Raw genomic sequence first — 19,699 nt, 5'->3', positions numbered from 1 at the left:
AAGGCAGGGATGTTCTCAATACAAATGGACACAACACAGGATTTAACCACAAAGACCAGTGTGCAGTAGTCCTGCGAGATGTCACTGATGTTGTCCAAGAGAGACTCATTGCGGTCATTGACTGTGAGTCATCGACTGGACAGTACTTTGTGGACCTTGTGAAACAGACCCTTGCGAAGATGGACATAGATATCAAAAGGTGTAATTCAACAGACGGAGTAGCTAATATGCAGGGATGATACATGGGCTTCTCTACATTGCTCACAGGAGAGTCTCCTAACCAAATACACATATGGTGTTACACACGTTCTCAACCTTGTGCTAACTGACACCACTGGGGTTGTTGTGGCAGGTGAATCCCTTTTCTACCTGCTGAATGATCTTGCAGTGTTCGTTCGAGATTCCTGCAAGCGCATGAAGCTATGGGAGGAAACCAGTGAGGACAGGAGACACAGATGGCTTGATGTAATTGGTGAAACATGCTGGCGGGCCAAAGACGAGGCCTTGAGGAAAGTATTTGGAAGCTTTGCAAAGCCTGACAAGTGCACTTTACCCGGATGTGGTCATCACTATGGAAATAATTGAAAAGGATGTGACCATAAAACCTGCCATCCAAAGCAAGGCCCAAGGGTACAAGGATTCTCTCCTAGGGTTAGCCTACAAAATTAACGGTCTGATGGTTTGTGTGAACAGGGTGGCCTGGGATGGAGTCAAATTCCTCGCCTGAATTCTTATTGTTTCAGTCCGCCTCTGCTGTGGGGAGAACAAGTATTTGATACACTGACGGTTTTGCAGGTTTTCCTACGTACAAAGTCTGTAATTTTTTTATCATAGGTATACTTCAACTGTGAGAGATGGAATCTAAAACAAAAATCCAGAAAATCACATTGTATGATTTTTAAGTTATTAATTTGCATTTTATTGCATGACATAAGTATTTGATCACCTACCAACCAGTAAAAATTCTGCCTCTCACAGACCTGTTAGTGTTTCTTTAAGAATCCCTCCTGTTCTCCACTCATTACCTGTATGAACTGCACCTGTTACCTGTATAAAAGACACCTGTCCACACACTCAATCAAACAGACTCCAACCTCTCCACAATGGCCAAGACCAAAGAGCTGTGTAAGGACAGCAGGGATAAAATTGTAGACCTGCACAAGGCTGGGATGGGCTACAGGACAATAGGCAAGCAGCTTGGTGAGAAGGCAACAACTGTTGGCGCAATTATTAGAAAATGGAAGAAGTTCAAGATGACGATCAATCACCCTCGGCCTGGGGCTCCTCGTGGGACATCAATGATCATGAGGAAGGTGAGGGATCAGCCCAGAACTACATGGCAGGACCTGGTCAATGACCTGAAGAGAGCTGGGACCACAGTCTCAAAGAAAACCATTAGTAACACACTACGCCGTCATGGATTAAAATCCTGCAGTGCACGCAAGTTCCCCTCGCTCAAGCCAGCACATGTCCAGGCCCATCTGAAGTTTGCCAATGACCATCTGGATGATCCAGAGGAGGAATGGGAGAAGGTCATGTGGTCTGGTGAGACAAAAATAGAGATTTTTGGTCTAAACTCCACTCGCTGTGTTTGGAGGAAGAAGAAGGATCAGTACAACCCCAAGAACACCATCCCAACCATGAAGCATGGAGGTGGAAACATCATTCTTTGGGGATGATTTTCTGCAAAGGGGACAGGACAACTGCACCGTCTTGAGGTGAGGATGGGTGGGGCCATGTATCGCAAGATCTTGACCAGCAACCTCCTTCCCTCAGTAAGAGCATTGAAGATGGGTCGTGGCTGGGTCTTCCAGCATGACAACGACTCGAAACACACAGCCAGGGCAACTAAGGAGTGGCTCCGTAAGAAGCATCTCAAGGTCCTGGAGTGGCCTTGAACCCAATAGACAATCTTTGGAGGTTGCTGAAAGTCCGTATTTCCCAGCGACAGCCCCGAAACCTGAAGAATCTGGAGAAGGTCTGTATGGAGGAGTGGGCCAAAATCCCTGCTGCAGTGTGTGCAAACCTGGTCAAGAACTACAGGAAACGTATGATCTCTGTAATTGCAAACAAAGGTTTCTGTACCAAATATTAGGTTCTGCTTTTCTGATGTATCAAATACTTATGTCATGCAATAAAATGCAAATGAAGTACTTAAAAATCATACAATGTGATTTTCTGCATTTTTGTTTTAGATTCCGTCTCTCACAGTTGAAGTGTACCTATGATAACAATTACAGACCTCTACATGCTTTGTAAGTAAGAAAACCTGCAAAATCAGCAGTGTATCAAATACTTGTTCTCCCCACTGTATATATACACACACACACACACACACACACACACACACACACTGAACTAAAATATAAATGCAACATGTAACATGTAAAGTGTTGGACCCATGCTTCATGAGCTGAAATAAAAGATCACAGAAATGTTCTTTACTCACAAAAAGCTTGCTTCTCTCAAAATGTGTGCATACATTTGTTTACATCATTGTTAGTGAGCATTTTGTCTTTGCCATGATAATCCATCCACCTGACAGGTGTGACATTTCAAGAAGCTGATTAAACAGCATGATCATTACAAAGTTGCACCTTGTGCTTGGGACAATAAAAGGCCACTCTTAAATGTGCAGTTTTGTCACACAACACAATATGTTTTGAGGGAGTCTGCAATTGGCATGCAAGAATGTCCACAAGAGCTGTTGCTAGATAATTGATTATTCCACAGCCACAATTAACAGCCTGATCAACTCTATACAAAGGAGATGTGTCACGCTGCATGAGGCAAATGGTGGTCACACCAGATACTGACTGGTTTACTGAGCTACGCCAGTCCATTTCTTAAAAAGATATCTGTGACCAACAGATGTATACAGTGTTTTCAGAAAATATTCAGACCCCTTGACTTTTTTCACATTTTGCTACGTTACAGCCTTAATTTAAAATGGAATTGATGGAAAACATATGTTTTCAGACCCCTTTACTCATTACTTTGTTGAAGCACCTTTGGCAGCGATTACAGCCTAGTCTTCTTGGGTGTGATTCTACAAGCTTGGCACACCTGTATTTGGTGAGCATCTTTGCAGATCCTCCGAAGCTCTGTCATGTTGGATGGGGAGAGTTGTTGCACTGCTATCCAGACATTGTCTTGATGGTTCCAAACTTCTTCTATTTAAGAATTGTATTAACTTTTTTTTAACAGGGAGATAAAACTATTTTACAAGAGAGCTCTGTATACATTTACAAATAAAACCAAATTCAAAAATAAAACACAACAGCCTTACAAAACAGTGTAATTAAACACATAATACACAACATTAAATATACTGTATTTAAGAAAAGCAATCGCATTCTGTAATGTAAAAGTCTCCAATCAATAATTAAAAATGCCTGAAAGGCACCAGAATATCTAATTGCAAGGAATTCTGCATTTTGTTCCACACAAGGGGCAAAAAAATTAAAAGCATATTTTCCCAATTCTGTGGAGACCAACGGGTTTCAAAACTGCATAGTAAATACATATAAGAGACTGCAGCTCTCGTCTTACAGACAGAGAGTGTTACGGCATTCAGAGGTGGAAGAAGGATCGGACCAAAGCGCAGCGTGGTAAGTGTTCATGATGTAATATTTAATGAAAGGAACTGAACACTAAAACACAAAACAATAAAGTGAACGAAGGAAAACCGAAACAGTACCGTGTGGACCAAACACTCACACGGAAAACAAACACCCACCATCCAAAAGTGAAACCCAGGCTACCTAAGTATGATTCTCAATCAGGGACAACAATTGACAGCTGCCTCTGATTGAGAACCATACTAGGCCGAACTCAAAACCCAACATAGAAAAACAAACAGACTGCCCACCCCAACTCCCGCCCTGACCATACTAAAACAAAGACAAAAACAAAGGAACTAAGGTCAGAACGTGACAGTACCCCCCGAAAGGTGCGGACTCCGGCCGCAAAACCTAAACCTATAGGGGAGGGTCTGGGTGGGCGGCTCTGGCGCGGGACGTGGACCCCACTTCCCCATAGTTTTTGTCTTCCTCGTAGCCCGCCTCCGTGGCCTCTTTAGAGCGGCGACCCTCGCCGCCGACCTTGGACTGGGGACTCAAACCACGGGTCCCGAATGGACGGGAGATTCAGACAGCGCCAGAGTGAAGGACGACTCCGGCAGCCTGGTGCGGGGGCTGCCACCGGAGGGCTGGTGTGTGGAGGTGACACCGGATAGACCGGACCGTGAAGGCGCACTGGAGGTCTGGAGATCAGGGCTGGCACCATCCGCCCGCGCACCGAGATAAGCACGCGTACTGGGGACACCATGCGCTCCACCGCATAACACGGTGCCTGACCAGTATGATGCCCGCCACGGTAAGCACGGCTATGAGAGCTGTAGTGGCGAGCTGGCACAGGACGTGCAGGTCTAGGGAGGCGCACAGGAGGCCTGGTTCGTGGGGCTGGCACAGTCTTCACCAGACGGCTAGCACGCACCTCAGGATGAGTATGGAGAGCTGACCCAGGTGACATCAAATCCCTGACACGCTCCGTCGGGTGGATGTCGTGCCTCATGCACCAACACAGCAACTCCCTCATAACTCTCTCCTCCGATCTCCCCATTAACTCCTTCACTGTCTCTGCCTCGCTCCCTTCGCTCACCTCCAATACCGCTAAGAGGTCCATCCCACATGTTTGCAAAGAATACAGTGATGAGTTCTGGCTCTGGTTCCATCCTTGGCTCCTTACGGTAAGCAGGGGGAGTTGGCTCAGGTCTGACTCCTGACTCTGCCACACTCCCTGTTCCCCCCCCAATACATTTTTGGGGCTGCCTCTCGGGCTTCCAGCCAGGTCATTATGGCCAAACAGTAATATTTTTGTTTCATCAGACCAAAGGACATTTCTCCAGAAAGTACAGTCTTTGTCCCCATGTGCAGTTGCAAACCGTAGTCTGGCTTTTTTATGGCTGTTTTGGAGCAGTGGCTTCTTCCTTGCTGAGCGGCCTTTCAGGTTATGTCGATATAGGACTAGTTTTACTGTGGATATCCTGTAGATACTTTTGTTCCTATTTCCTCCAGCATCTTCACAAGGTCCTTTGCTGTTGTTCTGGGATTGATTTACACTTTTCGTCTCTAGGAGACAGAACGCGTCTCCTTCCTGAGTGGTATGAAGGCTGCTTCGTTCCATGGTGTTTATACTTGCGTACTACTGTTTGTACAGATGAACGTGGTACCTTCAGGCATTTGGAAATTGCTCCCAAGGATGAACCAGACTTGTGGAGGTCTACAATGTTGTTTCTGGGGCTGATTTCTTTTGATTTTTCCATGATGTCAAGCAAAGAGGCACTGAGTTTGAAGGTAGGCCTTGAAATACATCCACAGGTACACCTCCAATTGACTCAAATTATGTCAATTAGCTTATCAGAAGCCATGACATAATGTTCTGGAATTTTCCAAGCTTTATTTTTATTTAACCTTTATTTAACCAGGTAGGCTAGTTGAGAACAAGTTCTCATTTGCAACTGCGACCTGGAGACCAAGCTGTTTAAAGGCACAGTCAACTTAGTGTGTGTAAACTTCTGACCCACTCGAATTGTGATACAGTGAATTATAAGTGAAATAATACGTCTGTAAACAATTGTTGGAATATTGTTTGAAAAAGTTACTTGCGTCATGCACAAAGTAAATGTCCTAACCAACTTGCCAAAACCATAATTTGGTTAACAAGACATTTGGGGAGTTGTTGAAAAACGAGTTTTAATGACTCCCATCTAAGTGTATGTAACCTTACGACTTGAACTGTAAATAAGACATTCAGACCATTTTCCCAGATAGCACACAAACCTCTGCCCAACCTCTGCACACAATGTACGTATACAGGACACAGCAAGAAGATGCGATTTATACACTGTTTGCTCATTTGCAAGACATCTTGCTTATGATGTATTTATAATTCCTTTTACAATTGCATTTCACTTTGGATTTGAAGAAGACACTGCACTCTAACCTCTTATGTCACTTACTTCTGGTATAGGAACCTTTTTCATAAATTCAAATCTTGATTATAACCACAGAGTTTTTGTACAGACTGTGTGGATCAGTTCTCACTGTGGGTTCCCGAGACCCAGCAGGCACAGTAATAGGTGGCAGAATGGGACACTTTAACTAACTTAATCTTCAGCTCACTGGGGTGAGACGCAGACTCCCTCCAAACAATGAAATCTGCTCCCTGAGGATGAGTGGTAACACTGCTGCCAGAATTGGCATCAGCATTAATCCAAGTGAAGGCTTCACCCTCTTTCTTCTGGTACCAGTGGACTGTGCCACCTAAACACGAACCAGTAACTTTGCAGCTGAAGGTGACACTCTGTTTCTCTCTCATAGTCTTTGATATCTGGTCCTGTTGCAGCCGCTGTCCTGAAGCAGCCACTGTAAAACAGAAGTGGATCACTAAAAAATTCACAGTAGAGTTACTCCATTCAAATATATGGATACCGGTTGGATAAACAACTTACCCAGAAAAAGAGAGAATATTATTATACCACAGTCCATGTTCAATGAACATGTGCTTAAGATTTGGGGAAATGAAAAGCTACACGTTATAAATAACATTGAACATCAGACTGACTTAACAGATCTTTACTGAATTATGGTTTGGATCATATAGTCGATTATGAAGATGAGAGGTGAAAAACCAGCTGGAGTGTGTCGTCTCAAACAGTTCCTCTGACAATGTCACTTCCTGTGGTGCAAAACACTTTCTTTTTTATTAATTCCCAGCTCGAGAATCAAGGTAAAATGTTCTCCATCCTCCTTCCGGGTACCAGTAGACATACGTTGTACACTGATCATTGTCTTTGCAGCTGAAGGAGACAGCCTCTCGCTCTGTCCTAATCCATTATATCTCCTGTCCCAATTTCTGCCCTGCCACTGACACTGCAATGACAATTGACAACAACAACACACTGAGACAAAAACTTATAGACAAAAGTGAAAAGCAATTAAATGTGTCCACAAGCTTTGCATCAATCATAGACTTAAATTCAGACAGAGACACTATTTTATGCCAGTCATTTCCAGTTGCTCCACAACTAGGGTGCATTGTAGGAAAAAAATGTACAGTACAGTACTTAAATAAAGTGAGCAAAGAATGACAACAGAGCCTTGATACGTTTCTGTGAGGATTCTGAGATGTCCTTTTTTGAACCTGAAGATAATTGTGTTTAGTTGGAGCAGAGATGATGTGAGGTGAAACACTGTCACTAACTGCTCCTCCAATCTGATATCACTTCCTGTGGTTGTTGACAAGGGCTATGTTCCAATTATATTATCTCTCTTTCCTCCCAAAGTGTGCACTTGTTCACTTCCCTTACAAAATTCTCCTACAAAAAATACACCTACCCCCTACAAATTCCTCAATTTGAGGAATAAGAATTCACACGAGACGCACTATAGCCTGTACATAGCATACATATTGTAGCCTACAACATATTTACAGTACTACATTGTATACAAAGACCACTTCCAGCTGCCCCCTGGTGGCGATTCAAAATATTTACTCAGATATTAAAGTTGTCCTGCGACTAAAGGGGTCAAATTAAGATCATACATCTGTAAAACCAGACACTCCTGTAATCTACATCAACATCTAGATAGGCTGATTGGGTACAATAATCCCTTCATCCAATCCCTGCCTGATATTTTTCTCTACTGTTATTCCTGACTACTCAATTAGATCATATCTAGATGGGTTCTTTTCTTTTGAGTGTGTCAGTGACAAACCAAAATAGGAAAAAGCACAGCATGGTTGTGATGCTGCAGGTGGCAGTGTGCAATAATCAGCTTTTCATATCCTGTCCATTGTTGTCATTTACCAGATGAAAAATGATAGACTACAACTTGTGTTATAATGCAGTCCTATAGGTGTAAATAAACGTATAAGACTACACTGAGATTCAATTTGACCTTCCCTGTACATTATATCTTCCATTGATATGATTAGCCATATACTGTCATTGCTGTAGTACGGAACTGAACTATAACGGCACTACCCACGTGTTACCAACAGTGAGGCTCATCCAGTGTATTGTTCCATGCGGCACTATGGTAAAACCTGTAAACTACGCTCACTCTTTCTCAGTCCAGAAAACCTAAACTTGATACGGCATTAAGCCGTCTGTAACGGTTTTCTTGATGAGAAGGAGAGTCGGACCAAAATGCGGCGTGTAGATTACGATCCATGTTTATTGTGACTATAGCAACACGAATCTAAATACAAACAGTGCAAAATAATAAACGTAATGAAAACCGAAACAGCCTAAACTGGTGCAAACTAACACTAAGGACAATCACCCACAAACACACAGTGAAACCCAGGCTACCTAAATATGGTTCCCAATCAGAGACAATGACTAACACCTGCCTCTGATTGAGAACCATATCAGGCCAGACATAGAAATAGACAAACAAGACATCCAACATAGAATGCCCACTCAGATCACACCCTGACCAACCAAAACATAGAAACATACAAAGTAAACTATGGTCAGGGTGTGACAGTACCCCCCCCCAAGGTGCGGACTCCGGCCGCAAAACCTGAACCTATAGGGGAGGGTCTGGGTGGGCATCTGTCCGCGGTGGCGGCTCTGGCGCTGGACGTGGACCCCACTCCATAATAGTCTTAGTCCACCTCCTTAGCGTCCCTAGATAGGTTACCCTCCTAAATGACAGCTCGGGACAGAGGGGCAGCTCGGAACAGAAAGACAGCTCGGGACAGAGGTAGCTCGGGACTGATGGGTAGCTCAGCACTGAGAGGAAGCTCAGCACTGAGAGGAAGCTCAGCACTGAGAGGAAGCTCAGTACTGAGAGGAAGCTCAGGCAGGTAGTTGGATCCGGCAGATCCTGGCTGGCTGGCGGTTCTGGCAGATCCTGGCTGACTGGCAGATCTGGCAGATCCTGGCTGACTGGCAGATCTGGCAGATCCTGGCTGACTGGCAGATCTGGCAGATCCTGGCTGACTGGCAGATCTGGCAGATCTGGCAGATCCTGGCTGACTGGCAGATCTGGCAGATCCTGGCTGACTGGCAGATCTGGCAGATCTGGCAGATCCTGGCTGACTGGCAGATCTGGCAGATCCTGGCTGACTGGCAGATCTGGCAGATCCTGGCTGACTGGCAGATCTGGCAGATCTGGCAGATCCTGGCTGACTGGCAGATCTGGCAGAGTCAGGTCGACTGGCAGATCTGGAAGAGTCTGGTCGACTGGCAGATCTGGAAGAGTCTGGTCGACTGGCAGATCTGGAAGAGTCTGGTCGACTGGCAGATCTGGAAGAGTCTGGTCGACTGGCAGATCTGGAAGAGTCTGGTCGACTGGCAGATCTGGAAGAGTCTGGTCGACTGGCAGATCTGGAAGAGTCTGGTCGACTGGCAGCTCTGGCTGCTCCATGCTGACTGGCTGCTCCATGCTGACTGGCAGCTCTGGCTGCTCCATGCTGACTGGCTGCTCCATGCTGACTGGCAGCTCTGGCTGCTCCATGCTGACTGGCTGCTCCATGCTGACTGGCAGCTCTGGCTGCTCTGGCTGCTCCATGCTGCCTGGCTGCTCCATGCTGACTGGCGGCCCTGGCTGCTCCATGCTGACTGGCGGCCCTGGCTGCTCCATGCTGACTGGCGGCCCTGGCTGCTCCATGCTGACTGGCGGCTCTGGCTGCTCCATGCTAACTGGCAGCTCTGGCGGCTCCTTGCAGACTGGCAGCTTTGGCGGCATCCTGCAGACTGGCAGCTCTGGCGGCTCCTTGCAGACTGGCAGCTCCTTGCAGACTGGCAGGTTTATGCAGACTGGCAGCTCCTTGCAGACTGGCAGCTCTATGCAGACTGGCAGCTCCTTGCAGACTGGCAGCTCCTTGCAGACTGGCAGCTCTATGCAGACTGGCAGCTCCATGCAGACTGGCAGCTCCATGCAGACTGGCAGCTCCATGCAGACTGGCAGCTCCATGCAGACTGGCAGCTCCATGCAGACTGGCAGCTCCTTGCAGACTGGCAGTTCTGAACAGGCGGAAGACTCCGGCAGCGCTGTAGAGGCGGAAAGCTCTGACAGCGCTAAACAGGCGGGAGACTCCGACAGCGCTGGAGAGGAGGAGGGCTCCGACAGCACTGGACAGGCGAGGCGCACTGTAGGCCTGATGCGTGGTGCTGGCACTGGTGGTACTGGGCCGAGGACACGCACAGGAAGCCTGGTGCGGGGAGCTGCTACCGGAGGGCTGGAGTGTGGAGGTGGCACAGGATGGGCTAGACCGTGAAGGCGTACTGGAGATCTTGAGAGCAGTGTTGGCACAGAACGTGCAAGGCTAGGGATGTGCACAGGAGGACTGGTGCGTGAGGCTGCCACCGACTTCACCAGCCGACTAACACGCACCTCAGGACGAGTATGGAGCGCTAACCCAGGTGCCATCAAATCCCCGACACGTTCCGTCGGGCGAATTCCATGCAAAAAGCACCAACACAGCAACTCCCTCATTTCTCTCTCCTCCAATTTCCCCATTAACTCCTTCACAGTCTCTGTTTCGCTCACCTCCAACACCGGCTCTGGTTCTGGTCTCCTCCTTGGCTCCTCACGATAAACAGGGAGAGTTGGCTCAGGTCTGACTCCTGACTCTGCCACACTCTCCCTGAGCCCCCCCCCAAGAAATTTTTGGGGCTGACTCTGGGGCCTCTGTCCACGGCGCCTTGCTTGCTTCGCAAACTCCATTCTCCTATATCCTTCCGCGCACTGCTCCATCGAATCCCAGGCGGGCTCCGGCACTCTCCCTGGGTCGACCGCCCACCTGTCTATCTCCTCCCAAGAAGTATAATCCATACTGTACTCCACTTTGGGCTGTTCCTGCCTGTTGACACGCTGCTTGGTCCTTTTGTGGTGGGTGATTCTGTAACGGTTTTCTTGATGAGAAGGAGAGTCGGACCAAAATGCGGCGTGTAGATTACGATCCATGTTTATTGTGACTATAGCAACACAAATCTAAATACAAACAGTGCAAAATAATAAACGTAATGAAAACCGAAACAGCCTAAACTGGTGCAAACTAACACTAAGGACAATCACCCACAAACACACAGTGAAACCCAGGCTACCTAAATATGGTTCCCAATCAGAGACAATGACTAACACCTGCCTCTGATTGAGAACCATATCAGGCCAGACATAGAAATAGACAAACAAGACATCCAACATAGAATGCCCACTCAGATCACACCCTGACCAACCAAAACATAGAAACATACAAAGTAAACTATGGTCAGGGTGTGACACCGTCAGTTATTTGAGTGGTGCCACAGTCTTGGAATAAGGTTTCAATATAACAAATACAAAATATTAGGGCTTGGGAATTACAGTTATCACATGGGCTTGAACTGCTGCCTCAGCATTAAACCTATTACAGATCCACCTCCTTTCAGACCCCCATGACAATCATTAATGTGGCAACTACTGACTGGGTGAATAAGGCCTCTTCCTGTAGGTACGGGGCTCCATTCACACACAAGATGACCCCGAGTGAAATGTGTCACCTTAATAATTCAGCTGCACTCTCAGAGCCATGGCTCTACTTATTCGATTGGTACAGGTACGTACAGTATGTAGTACATAAACAAGAGTCAGCCAGAAGAGCACATCAGTTGAGTTTTTTTTCTTCTTCACTTCTCCTTTTGAAGGTATGCAATCCTTACCAACCACAGCTGCAAGCTCAATAAAACTACTACCATGCTTTGTCAAATCACACTAACTTTAATCTAATGCTTTGTGGCTCAGAGTGCAGTATTCATTTAGTTTCATAGCGGAAACGTTTGCTGGCAAGGTTCTCACTTCAATTCGGCTAGGTGGAGAGCAGTGGTGGAAGGCGCTGTTTAAGACAAGGGAGGGCAATCATTTTTTTAGGCCTTATTTCTAGAACAACATATTGGATGACTGTCATTCATATTCCAGTCGCTCAGCTCATTTGAAAATTGATCGATTTAGGCTACTACATGATACTACATTTTTTCCTATACCCATCATGAGGTTACGAATGATAGCCTACATAGCCTACGAATCAAAGGTTATAGCATAGGTGATGTCATAACTCTCCAATGAAGAGCTGAAGGATCAGGTTACAGTGGGTCCGCTCTATAGAGGTGGGAGAGAGAATACTCTGCTTCTGAGCTCTGGAGTATCGAGATTGGAATGTGACTGCGGAACACAGAGAGATACTTGGGCATCAAAATGTTTTTTCTGTATTCCAAGCAGTTAGAGTGGTCCGTGGACACTTAAGGATCAGTCATGTCGAGTTTGTTTCATTTGGTGACCTCATGAAGGACAGGAGACACACATTACTGTTTCTTTGTTTGTATATAGTCACGCCTAGATCTGTTTCACCTGTCCTTGTGCTTGTCTTCACCCCCAGCCAGGTGTCGCCCATCTTCCCCATTATACCCTGGGTACTTACACCTGTGTTTTCTGTTGTCTGTTGCCAGTTCGTCTTGTTTGTTCATGTCAACTAGCGGGTTGACTCTGCTCCTACTTTTTCCCAGTCTCTCTTTTTCTCACCCTCCTGATTTTGTACCTTGCTTTTCCTGAGTGCGAGCCTGCCTGCCGTCCTGTACCTTTGCCCCTACTCCAGATTACCGACCTCTGCCTGACCTGACCTGTCGTTTGCCTGCCCCTGTTGCTGTAATAAACATTCTTACTTCAACACAGTCTGCATTTGGGTCTTACCAGAAACGTGATATATACACTTCTCAATTATTGGGTTTGCATCTGAATGTTGTATAAAATAAATGATTGAGTATAGGAATGCTTTCAGAAAGATAACAATGTGATCTTAGTCTCCTAAATGAGAATTGTTTTTCATAGTAACATAAGATCAGTCATTGTGTGTCCTATTTCTGAGAGATATAAGACATTTCAGGATTGTTATTATTTTTAGTGATGTATCTAACCCTTTATTTTTGGGACTAAACCGTGTCCATTTATTCTATACTTCCATTCATTTTTTAAACTGGTACGGGGACCTTTAGACGAATTTTGTGGGGCGTGTGAGAGTCTCACCTTTCCACACAGGTGGATGTAGCCCAAACTTGTTGACCACTAAAGATAGAAATGGGCAGATCGGCTGTTGTAGGCTAAACCATTCGGTCGCTACAGACGATTCTGTGAGAAGATCGATTTTCTGGATGTCTCATGGTTTGACAAAACACCGCTTGAGCTCTGCCACCTTTCATCGCATTGGCGGATGCTGTGGATTGAGAAACATTCCATTTTGGAGAGAAGAAAGTTAAAATGGTATGATTAATTTAAGTTAATGATGGTATTATAGGCCTATATAAGTTCTGTTTTGCATTTCTTTAGATTTAAATCAGATGTAACATTTGCTAATTTTGGGAAGTGTATAGAAAAGAAATCAATTAAAAAGACATTTCGATAGCACTTTACATTACAGCACAGAATGAATTGTAATAACATGATAACGTGAAAACATTACATTAAGTCTAATTTATGTAGGCCTACTACTTCTTTCGATAACCATATTAATTTCCTGGTTAAAATCTATGTTAAAAAAACAAATTAAACACTCCAACCCTGATTGTATTTAATGTTATTGTTTCAAATTAAAAGTACACATAAACAATCGTAAGAGCTTGTTTTGACATAGGCCTACAATTCTGCAAATGCAAGAACCTTACGATATGTGGAATTGTCTTGTCTGCCCATCACTGTACTATTCTTGAATATTGCAAGACCGAACCCAGATGAGAAAAATAATAATACACCCGCACACTGCTCTTGCTAGTATCACTGCTTGTTAAAAAGCTTTAGGTGTCAGCCTCGAACCCACAGAAAGAGATGAAAAAGGTTCAATGTTTTTTGTATATAAACATCTAGCAGCTTTGAGTAACCAACAACTCATCACACGCTCGAACTGGGGTTATCATTTACATATACGTAATTTAGCAGATGCACTTATCAGAAGCATTCGAAACGTAGACCTTTCGGTTACTGGCTCAACCTTCTTAACCGCTAGGCTGCCTGCCACCCATATAGCTTGTTTTCAGTAACTACCGTGTCACCTTTCATTTGAAAACCAAATAAATAACCACATTTTTCCACCACAAGAGTGTCTAGGCTCAACATCTGCGTCGGAAGATGCAGATTCAAGTAAACAGGTGAGGTGAGGTGAGGTGAATTTATGATTTTATTGTTGGGGCGGCAGGGTAGCCTAGTGATTAGAGCATTGGAATAGTAACCGAAAGTTTGCAAGTTTGAATCCTCAAGCTGACAAGGTACAAATGTGTCACTCTGCCCCTGAACAAGGCAGTTAACCCACCGTTCCTAGGCCGTCATTGAAAATAAGAATTTGTTCTTAACTGACTTGCATAGTAAAATGAAAAAAAATGTCAGCTTCTGAAGTGATCCAATAATAAAAAATCACAACTAAGAATAGATTGTCTTATAGTAAATAAATACGGTGTTTTCGGGGATTTAATGAGATATTATTGTGACAAAACAGCACAGAACTGAAAACCTTAAATATACCTCTATTCAAGTGTCTGCAGTGGGTAGGCCGCACAATCATCAAAAGTCAAATGTGATATTCATTTTAGTTTTAAGGAGGGAACACAATTTGCACCATGTTCAAAATGAAAGGTCCTGCAATTAATGTAAAAGGCATATTGTTATATCACAGTCCCTGTTCAGTGATTATGTGGTTTTAAAAATACGTATTCTCCATTGAACAATATGAATAAGAATAAGAAATGATCACAGACATTCTAACTGACTTCACAAATCTTTACTGAAGTATGGTTTGGATAATATAGTTGATTTTGAAGATGAGAGGTGAAGCACCAGGTCTGCGTTCAGTACTTTTTTACTTTATGGAATGTTCAATTGAAGAGAAATGGTGCTGTACTGAATGACCAGTTGAAAAATGGGAAGGGGTTGGGGTTGTGGGCATGTCATTGATTGTGGGTTGGGGAACGCTGTCAACATGGCCACAGCCCTTTAGATACGTCACTCATTGCTTCAAGCCACACCTCACCACACCCACCATATCAAAACGGACCTCAAAGTCTGTTTAAAAACTTACAAAACCTTTTGGGGAAACGTGCCGCTCTGTAGCAAACGTTCAAGTGAATTGAACTCACCTCAGCTGGGGTGTGTCTTCTCAAACAGTTCCACATGAATATGTCACTTCCTATGGAGCAAAAAAATATATATATTCACAGCTTGATTAAAACCACATAAATGTTGTACATGGTGAGTTGATTGGTTCTCATTGTGGGTACCCCAGCCCGATAACAGGCACGGTAGTAGGTGGCAGAATGGACCACTTTAACTGACTTGATCATCAGATCACAGGTGTTCTCCTTTCTCAAGGCTGATAAGTCATCTTTTTGTAGTTGTAGCCTCTGTAGACCATGCAATTATGCTTTTGTATGTTGAGAATCAAGGTAAAAGCTTCTCCCACAACAAGTTGTACACTGATCACTGTCTTCGCAGCTGAAGAAGACGGCCTGTCCCTCTGTTCAGGTCCATGATATCTGCTTGTCCAATTTCCACCCTGCCACTGACATTGATTGCAATTACAAAATGTACACATTAACATGCACAAGGTTTGAATTATTATTATTCAGTACAGAATAAAATTATTAAATGTTTTGTTTAACCTTTATTTATCTATGATAAAATCCCTTAAGATTATTAACTTATTTGTGTGACCTTACAAGATTCAGCAGAAGAATATAGCAACAATACAGTGGCATTTAAAACAACAACACCTCATCAACAACAGCACATTGAGATGAAAGTATATTAGCAGAAGTCTGAAGCAATTACATGTGTCCACAATATTTGCATCAATCATAGACAAATTCAGACAGAGACACTATTTTCCTCCAGTCATTTCCAGTTGTTCAATGACCAGGGTGTATTGTATAAAAAAAATAGATTGTACGTGATGGACACACATAGCCTACTTCAATAAAGTAAAGAATGACAACAGATCCTGGAGATGATGATTCTGATGTGTCCTCTATTGAACCTGAAGATAACTGTGTTCAGGTAGAGAAGTGATGAAGACATGAGGTTAAACTGTCACTTGGGCCTCGTGGTTTCTAACTGCTCCTCCAACTTCATGTCACTTCATGTGGTTGTTGACAAGGGCTATGTTCCAATTGTATCATCTACTTATCCTTCCTTCCTCCCAAAGTGTGCACTTGTTCACTTCCCTTTACTGATTTGAAAGAAAAATGGGAGCAGGTAGCCTAGCAGTTAAGAGCATTGGGTCAGTAATTGCAAGGTTACTGGTTCAAATCCCCAAGCTGACTAGTTGAAAGATGTGCCCTTTAGCAAGGCACTTAACCTTAACCTTCAGCTAGGCACTTACCCTCCTATAAGTTGCTCTAGATAATTGTGTCTGGTAAATGTGGAAAGGCCACTAGCCGATACCTCCACCTATCTAATGCTTGCGGAGAAAGGAGTTCCCACTGGGAAAAAATTGGTTGAACGTCAACCAAAAAAAACAAAATGATGATGTGGAAAACGATTTAGATTTGTAAAAAGTCCTCGACATATGGGCATTTTGTCTTTTTTTTCCACCCAACATTTAACCTTTAATTCAATGACACTAGCACATTTCTAGTTGATTTCACGCTGAATTCATGGATAGTTGACAATTCAACCAAATTTAACTGAAAACTAAACGTGCCCAGTGGGATATTATTCACCGTCTAAATCCAGCCATTCTAGTATTTTTACCAAACGTATCAATACTTCTCAAATTCAGCTTATAAGTGATACATTACAGAGGTATCCTTGGTCAATGTCCACCTAACAAAATGTTTTACTTGATGTATTGTAGACCTCGATGTACCAATCCCAGATTGCTCCATTACTGCTGATATTGGTCCGCTGTGTCTTTCTCCACAAGATGGTGATAACACATAAGCCTATACATCACGTTTGAGAAATCAAGTTGAATTGAAAAATGGTTCACATAACAGACCAGTGACTATATCTTTTCAATCTTATGAACTGGGACTGCTGATTTTGGCTAGACGGTCTGCTATCCCTGATGTTCTGTTATTATTAATTTACAGCGTTTTAATATACCATTTAATGTTTATAGTTCACCAGTTAAAAGTAATGATGTGTGATCTGAGTAAAGAACAACAGACCTATGGCCATGTCAAATATCCATATTTGACATAAACAAGGTTAATATAGTAACATTCAGTGGTGTACTGCTACTTTTTTGAGGTGCAGGAGCCAGTTTTTGTTTTATATCTCAATCAAAGTTTGTACTGATAGATGTAGCCTATTGAATATCCTCATAGAACCCAGGGGGCTGGTGGCACCTTAATTGGGGAGGACGGACTCGCGGTAATGGCTGGAGCGGAATCAGTGGAATGGTATCAAATATATGTGTTTGATGCCATTCCATTTACTCTGTTCCGGCCATTATTATATGCCGTCCTCCCCTGTTATAGAATATGCATTAAATGCATTTGCCAATTGCAATGTCTGCCTATGCCAACATGTTGTCTCAACAACATTTTATATTTGTAATAACTTCAAAGACCAACTTAGGCAACTTAGGGAACCACACCTTTATTTGCCAAGGAAGAGTATATGATCAGTGAATATATTCAATGTGCAGGCTACAATGTGGGGATCTCATGCATGGTATTAACTACATGTATATAGGACTTGCATCCTTGGCACAATAAAGTTATTATATTCTACTCAATCCATAGGCTTCATTAATGCCATTCAGACTATAAGCAAGGCAAGCAAATATAAGCAAGGCAAGCTTACACAATTGTACATTCAATTTGCAGTAAATACTTTATCTAGCTACATTCTTCACATCCACTGTTTCACAAGATGACAGTCTGGTTTGCTGGTTTTCTCAGGAGTCCCTAAAGCATTTAACAACACAAATGACAATTTCATTCTCATGTCATAACACTAGCTAGCTAGCTGGCTAATGTTAGCTAGTCAGCTAAATTGCTAAATAGTGATTTTTGTAAATGAACTTTGACAAAAAAATATGCACAATCGTTTGTCTCTACATTAACTAACATATTCCTCTCAATTTTTAGCTTGACTCATTATGACATTATAATTACTTACATTTTCTTCCACTGTAATGTTTTGTCAGCCATCTTTGCTGAATACAGTCACCAGGGACAGGTGGCTCACATCAAATTCATCATTGGAACGACTCGATATGATTGGTCATATAAAAACCTTGGGACCCAAGTGCATAATGAGTGTTCTAACTCCCCCTTGCGGTGGTCTGGAGCAATGAAGCAGTGACGCCGTGTACCTCTAAGACCCGCAGTGTAAGCTCACAACTTTTTAAAGGAGGTAGACATGCATGTACCTCTTACTGCACTGAATGCCTCTTCTGATCCTACAGCTATTGTATGCCATAATCATGTGCCTATGAACCAGAGTTATACTGATAGCACTGAGGCGGTGTGTCCTAGCAGGAAGTCCACTGTGTGCAGCTCATCATGCACTAAAATAAATAACCTGAGCATGTCTACCTCTCCTAAGCTTCCCAGTAAAGCAATAACACCAATCAAGCATCCCAGAATAGTGCTAAAAATAGCCCATGTTTACGTATGTAGCTATAAGAAACAACGTTCGTGAAATTAAAAAATTGCTAGTAACATATGACATTCTTACTCTGACAATCTCTCAAACTCACTTAGATAATACATTTGATGATACAGTGGTAGCAATACATGGTTACAAGATCTACAGAAAATACAGAAATGCCAGAGGTGGATGTGTGGCCGATTTATATTCAGAACCACATTCCTGTAAAGCTTAGAGAGGATCTCATGTTAATACTGTTAATAATATGGCTACAGGTTAATCTGCCTCACCTAAAGCCCATTCTGGTGGGAAGCTGCTATATACCACCAAGTGCTAACAGTCAGTATCTAGATAGCATGTGTGAAATGCATGTGATACCCAAGCCTTCCCCATTTCTCCTTCTCCCAAATCCGTTCAGCTGATGTTCTGAAAGAGCTGCAAAATCTGGACCCCTACAAATCAGCCGGGCTAGACAATCTGGACCCTTTCTTTCTAAAATTATCTGCCGAAATTGTTGCCACCCCTATTACTAGCCTGTTCAACCTCTCTTTCGTGTCATCTGAGATTCCCAAAGATTGGAAAGCAGCTGCGGTCATCCCCCTCTTCAAAGGGGGGGTAACTCTTGACCCAAACTGCTACAGACCTATATATATCCTACCATGCCTTTCTAAGGTCTTCAAAAGCCAAGTCAACAAACAGATTACCGACCATTTCGAATCTCACCATACCTTCTCTGCTATGCAATCTGGTTTCAGAGCTGGTCATGGGTGCACTTCAGCCACGCTCAAGGTCCTAAATGATATCTTAACCGCCATCGACAAGAAACATTACTGTGCAGCCGTATTCATTGATCTGGCCAAGGCTTTCGACTCTGTCAATCACCACATCCTTATCGGCAGACGCGACAGCCTTGGTTTCTCAAATGATTGCCTCGCCTGGTTCACCAACTATTTCTCTGATAGAGTTCAGTGTGTCAAATCGGAGGGTCTGCTGTCCGAACCTCTGGCAGTCTCTAAGGGGGTGGCACAGGGTTCAATTCTTGGACCAACTCTCTTCTCTGTATA

Source organism: Oncorhynchus clarkii, chromosome 30 (assembly GCF_045791955.1).
Source record: "Oncorhynchus clarkii lewisi isolate Uvic-CL-2024 chromosome 30, UVic_Ocla_1.0, whole genome shotgun sequence".
Classification (NCBI taxonomy): Eukaryota; Metazoa; Chordata; class Actinopteri; order Salmoniformes; family Salmonidae; genus Oncorhynchus; species Oncorhynchus clarkii.
This window is presented reverse-complemented; position numbering follows the sequence as displayed.